The sequence below is a fragment of the Corvus cornix genome, chromosome Z, assembly GCF_000738735.6.
Source record: "Corvus cornix cornix isolate S_Up_H32 chromosome Z, ASM73873v5, whole genome shotgun sequence".
NCBI lineage: Eukaryota > Metazoa > Chordata > Aves > Passeriformes > Corvidae > Corvus > Corvus cornix.
Window position 1 is genome coordinate 11,534,036 of NC_046357.1, and position 9,278 is coordinate 11,543,313.

The window sequence follows — 9,278 nt, forward strand, 5'->3', positions numbered from 1 at the left end:
GTTCTCGTAAATATTTGTGGAGTTTCTGTGAGAGTAATTTTTGTCATCCCACAGCTGAAGAGGAGTCGTTGAAACTGTACTACCATGTTGTATTGAGATAATACTCTCTATTTCTCAATAGGCCTCTCAGCTTGGAGTCCAGTTAGGATTCCTCAGTGCCAATCTGAATCGTCTCACAAAAAGTAGGAGGCAGAAATGGTCTAACTGTCTGCACTTGTTTTGCAGGTGCATCCTGAATGCCCTACACAAGCAAGGTTTGAGCTTTCTGTAGGCATTTCCATTGTGGTTGCAGTAGGTCACTGTAAAGGGAAAAGTCTGATCTTGTATAAAATTGCCGTTTGTTGTACACAAACTTGTGTGGTTGCAGCAACAGTCTCTCCTCCAGGCATATCTCTTTGATCAAGTAATAATTGTGGTTCCTGACAAGAGATGGTGCAGGTGTTATATATGTATTATCTGATATGATCTTAACTAATAAGTAACAAGTGCAAGTTTGTTCGAAAAAATTTAAATCATAGTAGGATAAATAAGTTATAGAGTCAGTGAAAAAGAAATGATCAGTTATTTGCCTTTAACTAATAATTGCTCAACAATCCCTATTAGAAACTGTTGCTATTTAGATGAAAAAGCAGTGAAGTATAGGAAATGCCAACATTAGAATCAATATATAACTTCAAGAGTCTTTTTATGTATATACATGGTTATATTTTGGTAAATTGTTTCATGTGGGGTATGCCCAGCCCCTGCCCTGGAGGGATCTCTGCTGAGATAAGAGATTTTGCAATCGCCCAGCAGGACTCCCTGGAAAGGCAACCACTTCTATGGTCACGGTGAAAAGACAGACCCACAATCCTTTAGGAGACCCTATGCAGATCCTTTGTAACCCATTGGCCTTCACCCATCCCCTGTAACCCTATAAAAGCTAGTCCTCTGCCCCTGTGAGAGAGAGCTCTCGTCCCTGGCTTTCCCCTTCACCGGAGGGGACCAACCATAAAGCTACCTTCATGCAGAACAGCTACATGAGCCTCTCGTCTCTCTCTCTGGTCTGGCCTGGAGGCTGCCCTGCAGAGCTGAGCTGGAATCACGAGCTGACAATCACTAAAGAGCTGACAGCCTCTGCAAGGGCCCTCCTGCCAGCAGCTGAGGGAAGACACCGGGCCTCGGGAAGGCGATTCCTTTCGGGACCATCTCCCCAGACCAGTCACCTCTTCCTGGGTCAGAGCCACTGACCCCATCACCAGCTGTAATAGTTTCACCATCTGCTTTTTTTCACAAAGTCTGTTTTCCCAGTGAACAATGAGATATATGAAGTTCACTTATTCTGTAGATCCTTTGTATTTTATTTTCTCCCAGATGTTGAGTGGAAGATCTGCAGCTTAGTTATGCTGAAATATTTAAATCCAGCTCAAAAACTAAAAAAAAAACTAAAAACAAACAAACAAACAAAAAAAAAAAATCGAGATAATCTTTTTGTCTGTGGTCCTTTATCCACAATGTCATATGAGCAAAATTTATGTACATCAATTTAGCAGCAATCTCTAATCTTTTCCCCACCTAACTTACTTGGAAACTAAGGCTACCAAAATTTTCTGGTGTTATTAGAAATGCATTCGGGTCCAGCAGTGCAAGATAATAGATTCATTACTACCTAATAACTACTTACATCATTTAGGCACTTATTTACCAATTAGGTTGTTTGTAGTTTAGAGAACAGCACCTTCCAAGAATCTTTAAAAGTCCTAAATTCTCCTCTGAGTAGATAAATTCCAGCCATGTCCCAGAACTATTCTTTCCTGTTGGATTGGATGAGGCACAAGTAGTCTGACTCTCCAGGTCCCATGCTTCTCTGTCTTTCCAAAGAGTGACAGCTTTAACTTGAGGGCAGTGGCTGTATCCATTTACACTACTGTTAAATCTGTGCCTTTAGTCATTCTTTGGGGTCATTCCAAGCATGTATTTGAAATTCTTCCAACTGAAGAGGGAATTGAATCCTTCTCTTTACTTTCAGGTTGAGCACTCTGGTCAGTAGGCTATTATAAAAGGGCTGTGTGCCTTAGCGTTTTAAAACAGTGGTCCCCAGCATCTTCCTGTGAGGGCCAAGTGCATGCAACATGCAATAGTCATACTCTGGGAATGAGCTTCATGGGAATCCCCACACCTAGTTTTTGACTCCAGAAGCATTTGTGCAGCCTGCATGCTCCTCACACTGTAACGACTCTGTACATATGAAGTCTAATTCTTCAAGGAATTTGAGTGTAGAGATGCCAAGTGTATTTAGACTTTCGGGTTAATGGATAGCTAGACGGGATTCCAGAAGGGAAATTAGCTTCTGCCTGAGAGCCTCGATATGTAATTATGTCGTTTCCTGGCTCATCGGAAACAAAGTAAGCTCAAAAACACGCACTCTCTGGGTCCCAAACTTGAGACATTTCAGTCTTATTTTCAGATCAGTTTTTCTCGGGAGAAACTCTCTGCTACCCTCTTGTGGTAATCTAGAGGAAGAGACATCAAAAGCAAACATTCTCGGTTTACGTGGAAGTCAAGGGTTAAAATTCATTCCGTATTTGGACTTAGAAAACGTGGAGAGTGTGATGTAACATTTCAGGAGAGAAGAGTGAACAGCACGGTGTGGTGGAACAAAGTAGTTGTCCACTTTTGTATATTGAGATTGTGTGCTCAAATATGCTGGATACATACTTGCTTTGTTATTGGGTTTGTGGGGTTTTTTTTCTGTGAGGTAATTTGCAAGGGTGAAAAAGGAGCCCAGTATTTCTCTCTGTGTGACGAGAACATTATAAATAATAGTAGTAGCAGGGCTACTTGATGACCTTGATGGTTACGTTGGACAGCACTTATTCTGAACATATATACAGTACATATCTGTATCCAGATAAAACTGCCTTTTTTGAGTGGATGATGGATTTGGGCATATTCAAAAGGAGGAGAAGAAGGTTCCCTGTGGATTTTTGCTGTGCTGCGGATGTAAGAACAGATCTGCCTGATATCTGATGGAGAAATCATACCAGTGTTTGAACAGTAGTGCTTTCAGATGCAAATCCGGCATTCTAGTTGGAGATATAACAGCCAGCAGGAGACGACACGAAGACACTTGTCTGTGAAAGTCCCCCTGGTGGCACAGGACTAGCCTAAAACCATTCCTGAGTTCTGGGGCACAGCAATCCACTGACAAGATGTGATGGAGTACAGGCAACAACTGAGACTGAGGCAAAGGACTATTTTCCACAGGGTGAGGGTAGGAAGTGAGGTTTGCTACAAAAAATAGTTGTTTCCATAGATGCTCCACTTTCCTGAATTAATACTATGCTATTCTAGCTCATAGGACAATTATTTGCTTTACACACAGTTTCAGCATATGTCTACTGTAAACCACATGGAAAAATCTGAATTAGTAGCTTGAATGGGCTGCTGCAGCTAGATGGTTTCAGGCTTCTCAGCCAGTTATTTAAAATGAGCATGGGGATTTCCAATCAAGCATTGGAGATAGTGGGACAGCTCTAAACAAGTCTGGGTTTCCATTAAATATGATTACTAGAAACTGCAAAGTCACTTGGACTGAAGTTTAAGAAAACAAACAGAGGCCTGCAAGAGACAACTGGTATAGAAAATTTTAACCCTACTGAGTTTTTCAACTGAATAAATGACTGACAGTAGCATCTTGAAAAGGCAGTGCTATCTTTATATGCCTGTTTTTCAGTTCACAGTAGTCAATAAAATGAATTGGAAAAGGACTTTTTAAGCCCATTGGTGATGCAAATGGAAAAAAAGACAGTTTGTTTTGTTCCTTGTCTTGTCTTTGAATTGCTGTATTCAACATTCTTGTTCCTGAAAGTCTTGTTCAGTAGAAAGTCTGTGAAAAGCAGAAACAAGCCTTAAAAGATGAGGTAAGTTTTCTCAGACATAACTCCGAATACCTCAGCAACAATCAGGATCTTATCTTTATATATTGTTGAAACATCCTGGATGAAAACCTACTGCATTTACTGGAAAAATGAAGAGAGTCGGGTGTTTTGTGAATGTCCCAGAAGTAGAAATTCAAATTCCTGCCAATGAGAATTAATGAGTTATCTTTTTCCTCTTTCCCCAGAATGTAGAGTCTGGCTTAGGATGTGTGAAATTTAAAGGAATGGGAGGGCAGGAGGTCTTGAAATTTTAAGTACGTTAGTGTCATGTACTTTATCTTCAATAGGCTGAAATGCCTAGATTTAAGTTATACACCACGAATAGTTTTATTACTGGTTGAAACTTGAGTGTGTATTTGGTGAATGAATAAGGTAATTAATCAATTAGAAATTAATCATAAATTCACAATAGAAGATGATATAGTGTGAATGTATGATGTAATGTATAAAAGGCTGGCCATATTATTTAAAGAAAATTGCAGCTTTGATTCTTTGGATGCTTAGGCTCAGTGGTTTGATGAAATTTAGTGCAGTATTTCCTGTCTGCCACACTGAATAAAAGAATCTGTGGCAAGGCCAGTGTTGTGTTGTGTTGTGTTGCACAGTGCACTTAGGCGATGCTGAGGCAGTCTGACTTGGAGGCATTAGAAGCACATCCTGGATTAGTGAACTGAGAGCACCAAGCAATCATTCCTAAGTGTGGGGTGCCAGGAGCTGGGAACGCTGTGGCTGACAGTGCCAGTTAATGACCATTAAGTAGGGAGGAGGCAGACTCTGCAAGGAACTGCCCAAAGAATATATGTCATTAGAGCTGCTCCTGGGCATACTCTCAAGTATTGTCCGTGCCTCAGGGGATTGTGGGCATTCCGGCAGCCACTGTTCCAACCCTAAAGTTGTAACAGCAAGCCTCTCCTGGAGGCAGAACTTTGTCATGGTATAGCCTGAGCAGTTAAGCACTCACCCAACCCGCTCCCAGTGGAATGGGAAGAAGACTCAAAAGTAGAACTTGGAGGTTGAGGTAAGGAAAGTTTAGTAATTGAAACGTAAATTGAAAAGTAAAATGTAAAATATATGAATGATAGCAAATTTAAAAAGGGAAGAAACAAAACTCAAGGAAAAACAATTGATGCACAATAGTTACTCACCCCGCATTGAGCAGTGCCAGACCCACTCCTTGCACCCTGATCAGCACTGCTTCCAGGTAATTCCCCAGTTTATATACTGAGTATGGTGTTCTATGGTAGGGAATATCCCTCTGTCCAGTTCAGGTCACCTGTTCTGGCTGTGCTCCCTCCCAGCTTTTTTTGTGTACCTCTTCACTGGCAGAGCATGACAAAAAAAAAAAAGTCATTGAACTAGGACAAACATTAGTTGGCAGAAATCAAAACATTAGTGTGTTATCAAGATGATTCTCATACAGAATCCAAAACACAGCATGGTATCACCTACAGAGAAGAAACTAACTGTATCCCAGACAAAACCAGAACAAAAAAGTTCTGTTTTCTTCATACTGCTTCCCTGAAAAAAAACAATTGTGGCCAGCTGGTGACGTAGGGAGTGTTTACATAGGGTGTAGGTCCCACACAAGGTTGCACTTGTGCCACTTAGCAGTATGATGGTTTTTCCTCTGATGATGTATTTATAGAGGTTTGCAGATCATGTCTTTTTCTAAAAGGGTAGCTTTTCTGATTTAGCTATAAAGTCTTTAGAGATGAGAAACACACGCTCCAAAATACCACCATCATACTAGGATGTTTTACCCATGGAAATACTCCACTGTGTATTCAATATTTAAATATACTTCTTGATTGATACACATTGTTCCGTGACAACAGATTCCAGGGGAAAATGTCCTCCAGACGAGGCTAGGTGGCGCAGTAGGTCAATGCATTGAACTTTTTCAGCTGTTTTAAGGTCCACAAATTCCTGTAAATTTCCACAGCCTCATATGTTTATTGACATATTGATGCATTGATCAATGTGGAAGAATCTCATTACCTTTTGTGGCTTTTCTGAGTCATTATTTTTCATAATCATCCAAGTAAAAGTCCACATAGAAGAAGCTTCCAAGGTACTTTCTGGACTAAACAACGTAAATACTTTCCTAATTTTTTGTACCTTGCCTTCCAAGCAGAAGTGTAGTTGAGGGTAGAGTCTGGCTGCTTCTAATTTGGGAAAATTAGAGTTTATTTCAATCTTACTGCCCTCTTGAATACCGCAGGAGTGTGTTTATAGATGTTTTCTATACCAATAAACCACTGTCTCCAAATACCTACCAAACATTAAAGAAATCTTCAGTGTCAGCTGTTTCCTCTATGGAAGAAGAAAGATTTTTGAAAATACATTATTAGTGTGCCCTCTACTTCTGTCTACGAAAAAAAAAGCAGAGTCTAGTAGTGAAAACTTTCTGTTTTGCTTAGAAAACCTCAGGAGAACTACCCAGACAGTTTTGTGAAGCTACTTAGTAAGCATTAAGCGGAATATTTTTTGGTTGCCAAATTAGGTTGTAGCAAACTGCCAGTTTCTCAGATAGAGAATATTGTTTACGTAAGAAGTCCAAGATAAGTGTCCATTTCATGCATTGTTATTTGCAGAAGATAACTAAGTCATGATTAGTGAGTTATTTATATTATTTAGCAGAGATCAGGAGAAGAGTTATTAATATTTGAGCAGTAGTATGTGGCATTTTAAATAACCCTATTATCAAAAAGGTTGAGGGTAACGGATGGTTAATGTACTGAGCATTTAGCATCTGCTCCTGTGAGGTGTCAAGTGCCTTTGCAAGGCTCTGAGTGCACTCAAATTACATTAAAATAATGACGGAACTCACTTCCTTACAGGAGATTCTCAGCCATTGGCAGAATAAAGCTATTATCATGCAAGCAGTAATGGATAGAAGGAAAAAGCCATTTCCTTCTTTCAATTTTTTTTTTGTGTGTGTATTTAGCTTTCTGCTCCGTAAATGGCTTGTGGAAGTTACCAATGCTCTGTAAACACCAATGTGAAAGCTGAGTGCCTGCAAGAAAAGTATCTTCTGTCTGCTCTGAGACATAGGGTAAGCACAAAAGCTGAAGATAACAGAGGGAAACTGAAGAGAGCAAGAGGCCACGAAAACCTTTGTGTGGTAGATTTAAGCCCTGCACTGCAATCTGTTTCTAGCACAGTGCAGCTCCAGACATCTGTGTGCAATGTGGCCACTCCTTTGCATGTGGACGCATTGGTGGGAGTTCTCTGCTGCCAGTCTCTGCCCCGAGATAGAAATGCAATTGCTGAACAACGTAGCTGCACAAATTTCAGGAATCACAGCACACAGCTGACCAGCATTTACAGCTCATATTCCTGACTTGTTCCAGGATAATCTACTTGTCCTGTCATGGGATTGAGGAAGGTGCTGGTTTAGACCCACTTTGTGAGGGCTCCTACTCCTAAAATAGCAAGCGCTGTGCCAGCTGCTTGTGATATTTTCGATTGCTACAAGACTGTTTTTGGAAGGTTTAGACCAGAAGGAAAGTGACAGCTGTATTCCACAGGAAAGCAACATCAAATGAAAGAACCTGAACAGATTTAAAGAAGTGTGAAGCAAGGTGATGCTGCTTTAGAACAGCAAATACCTTCTATTTAAGTATGTTTATTGAGGCAGTGTCCACACATTTCATACAGTGCAATCATAAGAGACACATGCAGAAATGTGCAGGAGGAAATACTCTGGAGTTTGAATGACACCCTGTTGAAAGAGCCAACAATAGGTGAGTGTTTAAATTATTGTGGAAGCTCTCTCCTGGAGCCTCAATCTCTTCTATGCCAAGTCCTACACCCATATTGGACAAAATAAATGTAAATTCCAAACAGATGTGGAAATTTGAAGTAAAAGACAGCTAATGATTATATACAGAAAGGGGAGCACAAAGAAACAATATTTTTTATGTGATAAGTAGTGATAGCAGGATTATATAATACTCAGCTATAGTTGAAATTTCAACCACTTTATGATACTGAGTGTGAAGTTGCTCTGGGGAAGCAAACAGACTACATGCATTTCTCAAGCTATTGAAGTATAGCGGCCATTCTAAGTCTACGTCATGTCACCAGGGCTGGGGTGGAACAGGCTGCTGAGTATTGTCAGCTCCTCTCTTGGGAGAAAGTAAGCCAGCAAGAGTTTCTGAAGCTGGCACTGTGAGACAATGCTAGGACCCAGCTTCGCCCCAAACCACAGATAGAATTGTGGGTCTTCTGGGGAGCTACTTTCATCTTTGTAGAATGATGTTCTTGCTCTACTCAGATCTCAGAGGGATATGGTGTCTTGTGGTTCCTAGCCCTCTGGTTTAAGGGTCAGCTAGGGTGTCCATGCTTGGGTTAGTCCATGAAAGGCCTTGAAAGACAAGGAAGGGAAGTCAGAGATGCGGTACTGAAAGAAAGATAACCAGTCAAAATGAAAGATAACGATAAAACACTGGCAATAACATACTGAGCAGGTCAATCTGGAAAAGGCCAGGGAGGAAAGTTTCTTAGGGACTGACATGAGACACAGCAGTCTTTTTAGAAGAGTTTTAGCAAGCTATGTAGATAGAAGAGTCTAAGCTGTAGAAATGTTATGTGATAACAATGCTCAGAATTTAGCTCTAACCTGTCAGTAAAGACATGGGAGGGTGTAGTCAATGATAATTACTAGGTTATTGACTTGAAAGACTAAGTGGCATTCGCATTCACTCAGAAAAGGAGAGTGAGGGCCATGTAGTGGATTTATGAGAAGGTTAAAAGTGCCGTCAATTTACCAGGAAATGCTTTAAGACTGGGAAAAAATTGTGAGTAATATGGAGAAGTAAATACCAATTAAAAGAACTGGATAAATTTTTAGTATGTCTGAGTGTCTTCTGCTGAATGGGCCACACAGCAAGCTTGTTTTTACAGATTGAGTATATATGCCTTAGCTCATTCTGTATCTCTGCTAGGAATTATCCCTCATATTCTGTGGTACATGGTAGTATCAAGACTATACCAGGGAACACATGGTTTCTGAGAGTTTCCTACCATGGTTTATAACTCAAAACTTACCTGTTAAACCCATGGACATCATTGAAACACCAAGGCTTACTCACTGATGACACAATCATATGTCATGCCCTTCTTTCACTTGCCCTCAACATCCTTCTCTTCTTCTTTGCTACGCTGTGTCATCTTCTGATCAATGAGGACAATTCTTTGTGTATCATTACTCATCCACTGCTTCACTATCAACTTCTGTCTTCTGTTCCAGACACTGAATATTCTACTAATTACCGGCTTACAGCTTTACATGTATAATAACTTGCTCTTATACTTAGCAGTGACAGAAAAGAAATGAAGAATTCCTCTCAAATT